The 14,211-nt window shown below is 35.7% G+C and overlaps 1 long non-coding RNA gene across 2 annotated transcripts in view; it reads left to right on the top strand.

Annotated features, from left to right (window-relative positions):
• The window catches only part of LOC132491965 (uncharacterized), a 567,227-nt gene that overhangs the window by 23,202 nt on the left and 529,814 nt on the right, over positions 1–14,211 (top strand). The window lies entirely within an intron of this gene.

The raw sequence follows: 14,211 nt of genomic DNA, 5'->3' as shown, positions 1-14,211 counted from the left end.
ATTTCAACATTAGGAAATATTAATGCAATATCTCACTTTAATAGGTAAAAGGAAAAAATCTTAGGGTCATTTCCACAGACATTGTAAAGGTATTTGATAATCAATACCCATTCTTGTTTTTTTTTTTTTTTAAAAAGAAACAAAAAACAGCTCTTGGTAATCCAGGAAATGAAGGATACTTTCTTAATAGCCATTTTCATACTTAACATTGAAATACTTAAGCAGCATTTCCCAAGTGTATTCCTCTGGACTGTGGATCTGGTGTTTTATATAAAAAGGGGTATCTTGGTATATTAGTTAGCATATAGCAAGATATTATAACAAACACCAACATTTTAGCCGCTTAATACAATAGAAATTTATTTCTCCCTCATGTAATAGTCCAATGTGGATGTTTCTGGTTGATAGACAGTTTTTCTCTATATGGTGATTTAGGAACTTGGGTTCCTTGCATCATGTGGCTCTCTCTTTCCCTAAGGCCTTGAAATCTTCTGTTTCCAGCTGGTAGAAAAGCAAAGAAAGGGTGGAAAATGCATATTCTCTTCTCAGTTTCTGTGGCCTGTATGTGACACACATTTCTGTTCACATTCCTTATTCCATTTACCAGACAAGTGACCTCACCTGTCTGTGTGTGGTCAGGGAGGGGAATGGAAAATAGTGTCTCGCTGGGCAGCCACAGGTAGGGAATACGTAGGCATTCTCATTTGTAGCTGGCAGGAGTAGAAATTAGGACCATCTGAATGGAGGACACTATAGTAATATCTATGAAATTAAAAATATACCTATCCTTTGACCTTAAAACTCTACTTCTAGCAACTTTTCTGCAGATATATTCACAAATGTGTGCATGTTTATATTTTAAGGATATGTGTAGCAATACTGTAATAGCAAGAGGTTGAAAATATTCTGACTATCCATCAAAAGGTACTAGATGAATAAGTTATTATATATCTGTATAATGGAACACTTCGCAGCCATTAGGAGGAACAAGGCAATGATAAGTGTACTGCCTAGGGGGAGAAAAGCAAGGTACAAAGCTGAGTGCATTGCTGCCATTTATTTAAAAAGAGAAATATATACACATATGCTCATATATTCATAGACTACTTGTGGAACCATCACAAGAAACTGGTAACAGTGGTTGCTTCTGTTTAAAACTATAAGATAATGGGGGTGGGGTGGGAGGGAGACATGCTTTTACCGTGTACTCTTTTTGTGATATGCACCTTTAAAATATAAAAGTCAGTTGCAGAAGTATAGTAAATAACATGGAAAGATGGTTGTAATATATTGTTGCCTGAAGAAAGCTGCTTACTGAAAAGAATGTAAAATATGTTCTTATTTTTATAAATAAATAAAAATTTTAAATGGCATATACTAAAATATAGTGGTTTATTTGTGGTTTTTGCTTATCTGTATTTTTTGTTTTTTTAATAATGAACATATATCACCTTTGTAATTTTAAAAAATTATGAAAATAAAAAAAGAAATACAATGAAAACTTTTCATAGGAGTCCCAGTTAACCCTGCCATGAAATCTTCCTCCATTTTTCCTGTTAAGATTAATGAATGCTTCTTTTTTGTTTTCGTGCTACATTTTTCATAAATTTATGACACTCTGAATTGCATTATCATGTACACATTTGGCTCACCTCTTCTGTGCATTCTTTAAGGGTCTGGATCATACCAGATTAATCCAGGTATCCCTATCAGTGCCAACAACAGTGTCTTTCGCATTAACAGGTGTGCATTAAATATTGAGTTGGTGCTTAAAGCAGGGAATACAATGAGTACAGTGGTTGTGAATTTTGTTGCATGATGCAGCCTGTATTTAATACTGTATCAGATCCACTGACTCTTTAGTAATGTCAGTGGCTTATTGGGTGGAGTGCAGAGTACATGGGTCAAAAGATTTCCTTTCTAAAATGATACTGGTTGCCTTCAGGGATCACTGTCTCTGCATCATAAGTTAGTGTGGGCCTGTTATAGAAATTTATGTAGTAAAAAACATGCCATAAAGTTAAATAAATGTAAGAGTAATCAAACTGCTGATGACATAGTCCCTGACCTGATACAGGTGAGACACTCCTATCAGCTTGGCATTTTAATTTTAGTGCCGTTTCCTTCTACTTTTCATACTATTTTCCTTTCCCCATTTCTATCCTTTTGCTACAATCCCTCCTTGTACACATCCCTGTGTTTTTGATGTGGTCATCATGGGTTGGTTATGAATGAATGAGAAGAAATGCAAATAGAAGAACTGGGAGTGGATAACATTACTTGCAGCAGTAAGATTTTTTTTTAACATCTTTATTGGAGTATAACTGCTTTACAATGTTGTGTTAGTTTCTTCTGTATAACAAGGTGAATCATCTATATGTATACATATATCCCCATATCCCCTCCCTATCACCCTCCCTATCCTACCCCTCTAGGTGGTCACAGAGCACCGAGCTGATCTCCCTGTGTTATGTGGCTGCTTCCCACTAGCTATCTATTTTGCGTTTGGTAGTGTATATATATCCATGCCACTCTCTCACTTCGTCCCAGCTTACCCTTCTGCCTCCCTGTGTCCTCAAGTCCATTCCCTATGTCTGTGTCTTTATTCCTGTCCTGCCACTAGGTTCATCAGAACCACTTTTTCTTTTTTAGATTCCATATATATGTGTTAGCATATGGTATTTGTTTTTCTCTTTCTGACTTACTTCACTCTGTATGACAGAATCTAAGTCCATCCACCTCACTACAAATAACTCAATTTCGTTTATTTCTATGGCTGAGTAATATTCCATTGTATATATGTACCACATCTTCTTTATCCACTCACCTGTCAGTGGACACTTAGGTTGCTTCCGTGTCCTTGCTATTGTAAATAGTGCTGTGATGATCATTGTAGTACATGTCTCTTTTTGAATGGTTTTCTCAGGGTATATTCCCAGTAGTGGGATTGCTCAGTCATGTGGTAGTTCTATTTTTAGTTTTTTAAGGAACTTCCATACTGTTCTCCATAGTGGCTGTATTAATTTACATTCCCACCAACAGTGCAAGGAGGTTCTTTTCTCCACACCCACTCCAGCATTTATTGTTTGTAGATTTTTTGATGATGGCCATTCTGACTGGTGTGAGGTGATACCTCATTGTGGTTTTGACTTGCATTTCTCTAATGATTAGTGATGTTGAGCATCCTTTCATGTGTTTGTTGGCAATCTGTATATCTTCTTTGGAGAAGCATGTATATAGGTCTTCCACCCATTTTTGGATTTGGTTGTTTGTTTTTTTTTTTGATATTGAGCTGCATGAGCTGTTTGTATATTTTGGAGATTAATCCTTTGTCAGTTGCTTCATTTGAAAATATTTTCTCCCATTCTGAGGGCTGTCTTTTTGTCTTGTTTATGGTCTCCTTTGCTGTGCTAAAGCTTTTAAGGTTCATTAGGTCCCATTTGTTTATTTTTGTTTTTATTTCCATTTCTCTAGGAGGTGGGTCAAAAAGGATCTTGCTGTGATTTATGTCATAGAGTGTTCCTATGTTTTCCTCTAAGAGTTTTATAGTACAACAGTAAGATATTTTTAATTGAAAATTTCTTGAGAATAGATTTGATGATCTGGGTTCTCTGCAATTCCCAGTTTTGTTGCCTCAGTGACCTTATCCTCTCTGTTTTTTTCCTATGTTCTAGTCATAGAGGTTTACTTATTATGCTCCAAAGGTTCCTTCTAGGGCCTTTCCTCAAGGCTTTTCTTATTGGGAGGTCCTCTGCATGTATCCACTGATCCAAGCATTACCCTCCCATGAAGAGCCAATTCAGATGCCGCCTCTTTTTTTTTTTTTTTTTTTTTTTTTTGCGGTATGCGGGCCTCTCACTGTTGTGGCCTCCCCCGTTGCGGAGCACAGGCTCCGGACGCGCAGGCTCCGGACGCGCAGGCTCAGCGGCCATGGCTCACGGGCCCAGCCGCTCCGCGGCATATGGGATCCTCCCAGACCGGGGCACGAACCCGTATCCCCTGCATCGGCAGGCGGACTCTCAACCACTTGCGCCACCAGGGAGGCCCCAGATGCCGCCTCTTTAAAGAAGTCACTGCAGACCCTCCCAATCTGTTTCACTCTTTACTCACTCTACCATTAAATTGTTATACCTCCATTAGAGCACTAATTATAGTTTACTAATGTGTTCATTCTATACACATTCATTGAATGTCTACCACGCATATGTTGTTTTGGGAGTTAGGATAGGAGACCACTACGGCAGTCTGTCCTCAAGAAGCTTACAGTATAGTGGAGGAGACAGATGAGCAGGACTGTTGCAGTACAATGTAATAAGTGCAGCGAGTGTGTGCAGGATTCTGTGGGAGCACAGAGAGGGAGCATCTAATCTAGCAGGGGATGGGGATTCCAGGCAGATTTGAGTTGGACAGCATGTTGTAGATCATGGAGATATGAAATGTCTTGCACTTCTGAAGAATGATAAGTAGCTCAGTTAGGCTGAAGTGTGGATGGGGAAAGTGGCAGTAGATGAGGCCAGAGAGGCTAGAAGGGGTAGAATCCTGATGGGTCTTTTGTGCCAAGGTAGGGATATGAGCTTTCTGAAAGCAACTTAGAGCTCCTGAAGGATTTTATGTGGGGAACATGTGAGTAAGCCTTAAATTCTGTGAGTTTCTTGAATCAAGTCTTATACATCAGTATATGACTTTAGCATCTGATACAGAGCTTAATACATAATAGAGGCTCAGTAAAGTAGAATTGGATTTGCTGGGTATTGCTCCAGTTTTTTTTTTTTTAGAATTGATTTATCTGAAATAGTAATAGTGTTGAACACTTTTTACACTCCATCAAGTCTGCAACCACTATCTTACTTAATCTTTACAACTATGGTCTGACGTAGGTATAGTAGCTTAGAGGGTTTAAGTGAGGGAACTGTAGTATAGTAGTTAAAACTACTTAGGTTTGAATTTCAGCTCCTCAATTTACTAGTTTTGGACCTGAAAGTTACATACTTGCCTCAATTTCCTCATCTGATAATGATAATAATGCTACCTACCTCATACCTCATAGGGTATTGTGAGGATTAATGACACATGTAAATACATGTAAAGTGCTTGGCTCTGTAGTTGCTAAGTGATTGCATGCTCAATAAATGTAATTCTTAGCTATTAAGAAACGTACCCCAGAGTCACATGAGCAATTAAGCCCACAGTGAACAAGGCAATCTGATTTCAGAATCTTTACTATACTATGTTATAACTGCTTTTGTGGTTATAGAGAGATGATTAAAGATGGGTTCTAAGCAGTGGAACAAAATGAATTTCATTCAACATGGGAAATACAATTTAGAGTAGGGAATTCTTCTTAGGGGCTCTTCACATTATCCCCACTTAAAGAACTCTTCTTTGCTACCTTGCCTGCATATAGGGACTTACGTGAGAAATACATCTCTATAATTTAGGTAAATGACATTAATTCCAGATTTATAATGCACATGGCTAATGAACCTGAAGAATATCTTACAAAGGTCTCACTCTAGGAGTTGGTCTACTAGTGCTGACACCTGGGATACCATGTCAAGTCTTGTTGCTCTGTTCACCATCTCCATACTCCCTAGATTTTTCCAACTTTAGGACCCAAGTGGGAGTCTTATGTTGGAGGATGTTGTGCAAACCACATGCGTAAAGAAAATAATTTACATTTTTCCTTTCTTAGCTTCTGGAACATCAGTGATTCCATCCTCCCACTTCTATTGGGCAGAAATTGAGGTATTCTCCTTATGGTCCCTCATCTCCAAAATCCACCACCACCACCACACACACACACACACAAGCACACACACAAACACACACACTCTCTCTCTCTCCTTGCTATACATGTCAGAGGGATCCAGCGTAACTACTTTTTTCTGATTCAAGGACCCAAGAATATGCAGTCTTTGGTAATAAAGGAGCATACCAACATTCCACCTTCTCCACTCCTATCCTCTCCACTCATGACTGTCTTTTAGCTTTCTTTTCTCTGTTTCTTTGCTCACCATTGTATCCCTCTATCCCTTGCACAATGCCCAATGCCTGGTATATAGTAGGCATTCAATAAATAGTTTTTGAAAGAATAAAAAAAACCAAGATGCATTGTATATTCAGTATCTTAATGATATTCAATTACAGAAAAATGTGCAAAAATATTGCCATGCTTTAATGTTTTATGAGAGCAGACTGTTCTTGGCAAGCGGGCCCCACCTTCACCTCCACTGCCACATTAGAGCTCCCACAACTTCTAGATTTATTCAGTTACCCTGAATATAGCTCTGGTGGTAAAGAAACTGAATGGATGCCCCACAAATTTGGGAGGAGATCTCCAGGTTGGAGTCAGGTCTATCTCCAATGAGATTGGTTATTTTTCCAAGTTCTTTTGCCATTTCATGACTTCACAATGGAAAAGTTTCCACAGAATTAAGTTCATCAAGGAAATAAATAGATCATAGTAAGACATACTACTTACTGTTAGAAAGGGGTAGGAGAAAATAATCTGAGGAAAGTAGAAGATATCCAGAAAGCCCAAACAACCCACTTTTTAGGTCTAAAGCCTCCTTGGAAATCACTGGCTTCCACAGACTTCCATCCTGGAGGGCAGCATATCTAATTCTCTTATTTTCCAGTTTTTGAACCCCTTGCTTACATTGTCAGTTATATTTGAAACTGTAGTAATCTTTTCCCCTTGTTTTCTTTCACTTCAACCCTTGCATATACCTTTTCTCCCACCACTCTGATAACCTGATAACGTTTTAGAATTTTAATTAGTTCAAATCGGTTGACATCACTTGTTTATCAGGGTGCTAAAACCTGCAAAATTGTAGCTGTAAATATCTGGGACCACAGTCCAGAATAAATAACCATCATAATTCTGGTACCTATAAAGAACTCAAATATATGTAGACAGTGATACTGAGGCAACTCTCATTTCACTAGTTTCCTAGGAAAACCTTTAGAAATGCGAAACAGAGGCTTAAACTTTAGGACCTTATCCTTGCCTGAAAGTCCAGACGTATGTTAGTCTGGACCATGATGATGCACCAGTAGACTGTCCAGACATGTTCAAAGCAGTCAAACTGGTCCTTCAGGACTTTGATTGGCCCTGGATTACAAACGATGTACTGCAATATGCAGAAACACTCAATCTGTGTCCAAAGATGAAGAACATCTGAACATCTGCTACTAGAGACCAAGTATTGTGTGTGTGTGTGTGTGTGTGTGTGTGTGTGTGTGTGTGTGTGTGTCTACCACCTGGAGGTCGTCTCCAAGACTTCAAGAGAAAGTGATACTCAGGCTTGAATTTGGTGTCCTTCACACATAAATCTCGTTCATAGCTTGCTCTGTCTCCAAACCTCCTTAAGAAATTAGAAAAAGAAGACCAATTAAACCCAAAGCAACTCAATAAAGAACAGAAATAGAAAAATAGAAAAGAGACAATTAATAGAGAAAATTAACAAAGCCAAAAGTTTTTCTTTTGAAAGTACAATAAAATTGATGAACTCTTACCATGACTGATAAGGAGAGAAAACAGAAATTACCATAATTAGGAATGAAAGAGGAATATCACTATAGATCATACTGACATTAAAAGATTAATAAAGAACTATTATGGGAATTTGATGCAAGTAAATTCAAGAAATTAGATGTTTTCAAATTCCTTTAAAACACAACTTACCAAAGCTAATACAAGATGGAGTAGAAAATCTGAATAGCCCTATATCTATTTAAAATTTTGAATGTGTGGTAAAAGACGTTCCTGTGAAGAAAACTACAGGTCCAGATGGTCTCTCTGGTGAATACTATCAAACATTTAAAGAAGCAATAATATAAATGTTAAACAAATTCAGAAAATAGAGAAGGAGGGAACATTTTCTAACTCATTTTATGAGGCGAACATTACCCAGATGATACCAAAACAGAAATAAAAGTCCTTTAAAAATATCATCAGGTTGAATCCAGGACTGTATAAAAATATTAATACATCATGATCAAGTGGGGGTTAGTCCAGGAAACAAAATTGCTTAACCCCAAAATTAATTAATCTATTTCACATTTTAACACAATAAAGGAGAAAACCTATATAATCCTTTCAATACATACAGAAAGAGCATTTCACAAAATTAAATAATTTTTGACTCAGCAAATCAGGAATAGAAAGAAACTTCTTTAACTTGTTGAAGAGCATCTATAAAACACCTGTAGCAGCATCATATTTAGCACTGAAATATTGAAAGCCTTTCCCCACGACTGAGAACAAAGTATGGATCTCCTCTCTTAGTACTTCTATTTAATGTTGCACTGGAGCTCCTAGCCATTGCAATGAGGCAAGAAAAAGAAGTAAAAGATATAAAGCCTGCAAAAGGCATAATTCTGTACTTAGAAAATCTTAAGGAATCTGTAAAACAACTACTGGTACTTATAAATGAATTTAGAAAGGCCACAGAAACAAGTTCAATTATAATTTTATAGATCAGTTGCAAACAATTGGAAAATGCAATTAAGAATATAATTCTATATCAGATAACCCCGAAAACCATAAAATACTTAGGAAGTAGATCATCAACACAAATGTAAAATCAAAAACTATAAAGCTTCTAGAAGAAAACACACACCTGGGTTAGGCAAAGATTTCCTAGAGAGAGCATAAATAGCATTAAATAGAAAGGAAAAAAAATGATAAATTGGAATTCAAACCTTTTGCTCATCAAAAGTTACCACAACAAGAAATGAAAAGGGAAGACACAGACTGGGCAAAAATGTTTACAATATACATATCTCCTGCAAATCAATAATAAATAGACAACCCCATACAAAATGGGCAAAAGACTTGAGCAGGTAGTTCATAAGGGAATGTGTACAAATAGCCATTAAGCACATTAAATTGCTTATTACCATTAGTCTTCAGAGAAAATGCAAATTAAAATTACAATGAGATGCCATTTCATATCCATTATAATGGCTAAAATTAAAAAGATAGACAACACCAATTGCTGGTGAGAATGTGGAGAAACTGCTGGCAGGAGTACAAAATTATACAATCATTTGGAAAATATTTGGCAGTTTCTTGAAAAATTAATCACATACCTGTGCTTTGGCCCAGAAATTCCACTTCAAGGTATTTATCCAGAGGAAATGAAAACATATGCCCACAAAAGGACATGCAAAAGAATATTCACAGCAATTTTATTTATACTAGCCCCAAACTGGAAAGAACCCAAATATCCATCAACAGAAGGATAAATTATGGTATAATTCATATAAAGGAATACTACTCAGCAAGAAAAAAGAATGGACTACTGATATATGCAGCAATAAGAGCAAATCCCCAAAACATCATGTTGAGTGAAAGAAGCCAGACACAAAATAACATACTGAATGATTCTATTTATATAAAATTATAGAAGAGGGAAAATTTATGTTGATAGAAATAAGAATAGTGGTTGCCTGTGGGGACATATGGTAACTTTCTGGAGTGATGGAAATGTTCAATATCTTGATTGGTGTGGTAGTTACATGGATTGATACATTTATCAAAACTTATCAAGATGTAGACTTAAAAAAAAAAGATGTACACTTAAGGTTAGGCATTTCATTGTATGTATATTTTACCTCTAGACAAACCAAACCAACAGTTAGCTGTATGCCATTATAACAGTGAGCAAGGGGTGTTAAATTTGAAGTTGAGCAAAAATTATAGTAAAGAACAAACGAATGGGTGGTAGTACCATCAGACATAGATTTCAGGGCAAAAGCATTATCTGAAATATTAAATAAAACAAAGTAATGCATTTTATATTGATAAAAGGTAGAATTCATAAGAGAGATTTATATCTGGAGGGTACAACACTGAACTATATAAACCAAAATATTACAAATACTAGGGGGATTTGAGATGATCACAGTAACTGCAACTCAGTAATTGAGAAGATAAATGGATAAAGAAATGAGGATATATAAAATTCAGATGAGAAAAATTAATGATATATATTAAACTCTATGCCCTAACAAAGAGACAATATACATTGTTTCCCAGTGTCCATATTAAACACTTATAAAATGTGATTATATAATGGGCCAGATAGAAAACTTAAATTTCTAAAAGCAGAAAATGTATAGGCCACAGTCTCTGACTACAATACTATAACAATGAAATTGATTAAAGCCAAAAAAATCTAAACTCTTGAATAAATCAAAAGACATTCTCCTAAATCACTTTTGGGACAAAGAGAAAATGTATATATTAATGACAATGAAAACTGCTCCTAAAAACTTAAGGGTATGGCCAAAGCAGTACTTAGCAGATTTGTTGCCTTAAACGTATAAATATATGAAAAAGGGAAGAATAAATGATTGATGAAATTAGAAATAGAACAATGAGGATGTTCTATTAACTGAGGATGTAGGAGATAGAAACAAAGTTAAATGCAAAAATTACAGAGTTGGCAAACATAAAGGGAAATGATAAATCCATTTAATCTATTGAGAAAAAGCAAACAAAACCTCTAACTAAGGCCAAAGAAGAAGAAAGGAAAACCAGCACCATAGAATTGTAAATGAGCATGAAACCACAGAGGTGAGGGAGATAAGTCACAAGTGAACATGATGCTCATTTTCAAGCTAATGGATCTGAAAGTCATGATAAAATGGATGGAAAAAAAAATCAAGTTTCCAAAATTAATTAAAGAAGACCTGCATATACCAGGACCCGTAGAAGGAATTTTAAAGATTGTCAAAGATCTATTCCACCCAGAAAGCATGAGGCTTTGATGATTTTATGGGTAATTCCTGGAAATGTTCAAGGAAAAGATATTTCTTTTGTTAAGTAAGTATTTTAGATATTAGAAATGTATAGAAATCTCCTCAATTCATTTTTTGAAGCAGACATAATTCTGATACCTAAATCTGACAAAACTAATGTACACACACAACTGTATCAATCTAACCTATGAAAATCGATGTAATTAAACATATTATACTATAATCATGTAATGTAGGGCTTATTTGAGGAATTTATGGTTAGTTCAACATGAAATTTATTAATGTAATTCATTATATTAAATAGGCTAAAAGAGGAACAAACACGATGCCAGAAAGGCACTTAATACAATTTACTATCCATTATTGGTAAAACTCTTAGTAAGGTAGGACTTACTAAGGAGATTTTCTTAACATACTAAAGCCTAATCATGAGAAACTAAGAATAAACATTTAATGGTGAGAATTTAGAAACATTCAATTAAAGGTGCCATATACCACTGAAAATATTTAACATTATTATGGGGGTTCCTAGCCATTGTTTTAAACAGGGAAATAAGTATATATTTTGGAAAGGAAAAGACAAAATTATCATTACCCAGAAAATACTTAGGAAATATAAGCAAAACAATTGAAGAACTTTTAGAGTTAATATGAATTTTTGATAGGCTGTCTGGTTAGTGTGTGTGTGCCCACATATATACATACATATCATATCATATATACACATGTATGTGTATACATATATACATAATGTATGTTGGTTTCCCATGCATATATGAACCAATACAAACTAATAAATGCCAACACAAACCAGCTAGAAAATTATATAGAAAAAAAAGATTTCTTTCACAATTGCAATAAAAAATAGAGACCAAGGAATTAATTTAACAAATATGCAGGACTGTATGAAGAAAGCAACAAAATTTCCCGAGGGCAGAAGACTTGAATAAGTGGAGAGACAGACCATATTTCTGGATGAAAAGAGTCAAAATGATAAAAATGTGAATTTCCTCTAAATTACTCTATAACTTCTAACCAAAATAAAAAGGACAGGTTTTGGGAATTCGACAAAATGATTCTAAAGTTTAGATGGAATTACAAACATTTAAAAATATCTAAAAAATATTTTAAAAAAGTAATGAAGGGAGACTTGCCCTGTAAGTTATTAAAACATATGGTGAAAGTATGATTTGTTCTGTGTGGAACTGGTTCAGAAACAGATATGCAGATCACAAGAATAGAATCAAAAGTCTAGAAACAGTCACAAGTGTATATAACTTATTAGCGTATAATGAAGTTATAAATTCATTATAAATTCATATAACAGGAAAGATGCTGTATTATAAAGAAATAGCATTGGGTGGGTACTAGTTAATTACCTAGGAAAAAGCATTTCAGAGCTTTCCTGTTCCAATTGCTCTGAAGATGTCAAATTCCTCCAACTTACAATATCTTTTCCATCCTCCACAGCCGCTTCCAATTAGCTCCATTACCTCTTTGTCCAAAATTTCTTTCATATTTTTTCTTGGACTTTATCTTTACAAACCAAACCAAAGATATCTTTATCTTCTTCCTCACCATCTATCTTTCCCTTTCCTGGATCTATTTCCCAGCTGGCAATTCCCTCCCTTTCCATTGTAATACTTCACAAGTCTTTTTGGCTTCACGCGCCTATCTACCTTAAAAAGGCCTTATTGGCGGATTGGACAAAACAATCTTTTCTTGAGGCATGTTGAGGGATGTGAGTGAATGTGGTCAGTTCTCATTAGACAACTGCAGAATTTTCTTTGTGGTCTAAAGAAGAAGCTGTGAATACTCAGGTGTTATCACCATGTGAGTTACCAAAACTGTGGGTCATTCATGAATTGGAATGCATTTATTACAAATGGAACCAAGATAGTGATTTTCAGACTGCTGGGGTCCTATTAAGATGGCTTTGAGGCTGCCAGAGGTGGACACAGAGTAGGACTCATAGACAGGTGTGACTTCTTAAATATCCTTTAAGCAGAGCAATATTTGTATATTGAGGGTTCACATAAAATTTTGTTTCAGGAAAGGTTTTTGCTACTAAAAAGTTTGAAGATCACTTCTCATAAAAACGATTAAATAATAAATATGTTCAATAGAAAATAACTGATTTAAAAAGCAGCATGATTTGTAAATTAAAAAATACATGGCTACAAAAAGTACTTAACAGTAGTTACATCTGGTGGGAGTGAACAATTTTATTTACTCCTTTTGCTTATCTTTATTTAAAACATTCTATAATGATAACATATTACTGTTATTTGTTTTTATTTTCATACTTTTTGAGGTATAATTTAGACACAGTTAAATGCACAAATTTAAGTGTACAATTTTATGACTTTTCATATATGTATACACTCAGATCAAAATATAGAATATTTCTAACACCCCAGAAAGTTCCCGCATTTCCTTTCCGGTCAATAACCCCATTCTCTATGTCCCATCAGAGATAACCACTATTTTGACCTTTTAGATTTGGTTTTGCCCATTCTTAAACTTCTTGTAAATGTAATAATACAGTATATACCTTTCGGGTCTGGATTATTTTGCTGAACATAATATTTTGAGCTTCACTAATATTGTATATAAGTAAGTTTTCTTTAAATTCCTGGTTAATATTCTATTTTATGACTAACCTACAATTTGTTTATCCTTTCTTTTGTTAGACATTTGGGTTATTTACAGTTTTGCTATTGGGAATAAAGCGGCTCTGAAAAATCTTCCACTATTTTTTTGGTGGGTCTATTATCCACTTCTCTTGGGTGTATACCTAGGGATAGGATTATAGGATATGTGCATCTTTACCTCTTCAAGATTTTGCCAAATTTCTCTTCAAAGTGGTTGCATGAATTTACATCTCAATGAGGAGTGCTTGAGGGTTGCCCATTCTCTTTTCCCTCTACCACTATAAAATGAACAAACAAGGCAGACTTTTTTAATGAAAAAACCAAAGCTAAGCCTGGGGGAATGTGATAAAACCAACTCTCATCTGATTCCCTGTTGAATCCAAGAGAAACATGCAGAGAGCAACAGCAGGTCTTTGGGTCAGTAATTGTTCTTGGTGTCTGTGTGTGTCTGGGTTGCAAGCCCGGGAGGAGTATGGGAGACAGAGTGAGGGGTGTAGAAAGCCAGCCTCAGGAAAGGGCTACAGACATTAGAGAAGAGGTCATTAGTTCACAGAGGTTCCCCAGTGAACTGGTTAGGATTCCAGCTCCAGCGGGAAACCAGAGGATCTAGTGTAGAGGGAGTATATTCCTGAACCAGCTGTGTGCTGAATGTTTGGGTGATTCAGGTTTCATTTGATGTTTACACCAGCATCAAGGTTGCTGTTGCTTTGCCTTTCTGGGCACACGGGGTAGGAAGCTCTTAATGTGCCACCAAATCTGGGCTGACTTGAACCTGCAAGTAGAAGAA

This window comes from Mesoplodon densirostris, chromosome 6 (genome assembly GCF_025265405.1).
Source record: "Mesoplodon densirostris isolate mMesDen1 chromosome 6, mMesDen1 primary haplotype, whole genome shotgun sequence".
NCBI lineage: Eukaryota > Metazoa > Chordata > Mammalia > Artiodactyla > Ziphiidae > Mesoplodon > Mesoplodon densirostris.
Note: the sequence above shows the minus strand (reverse complement) of the source record. Positions and strands in the feature narration are given on the sequence as shown.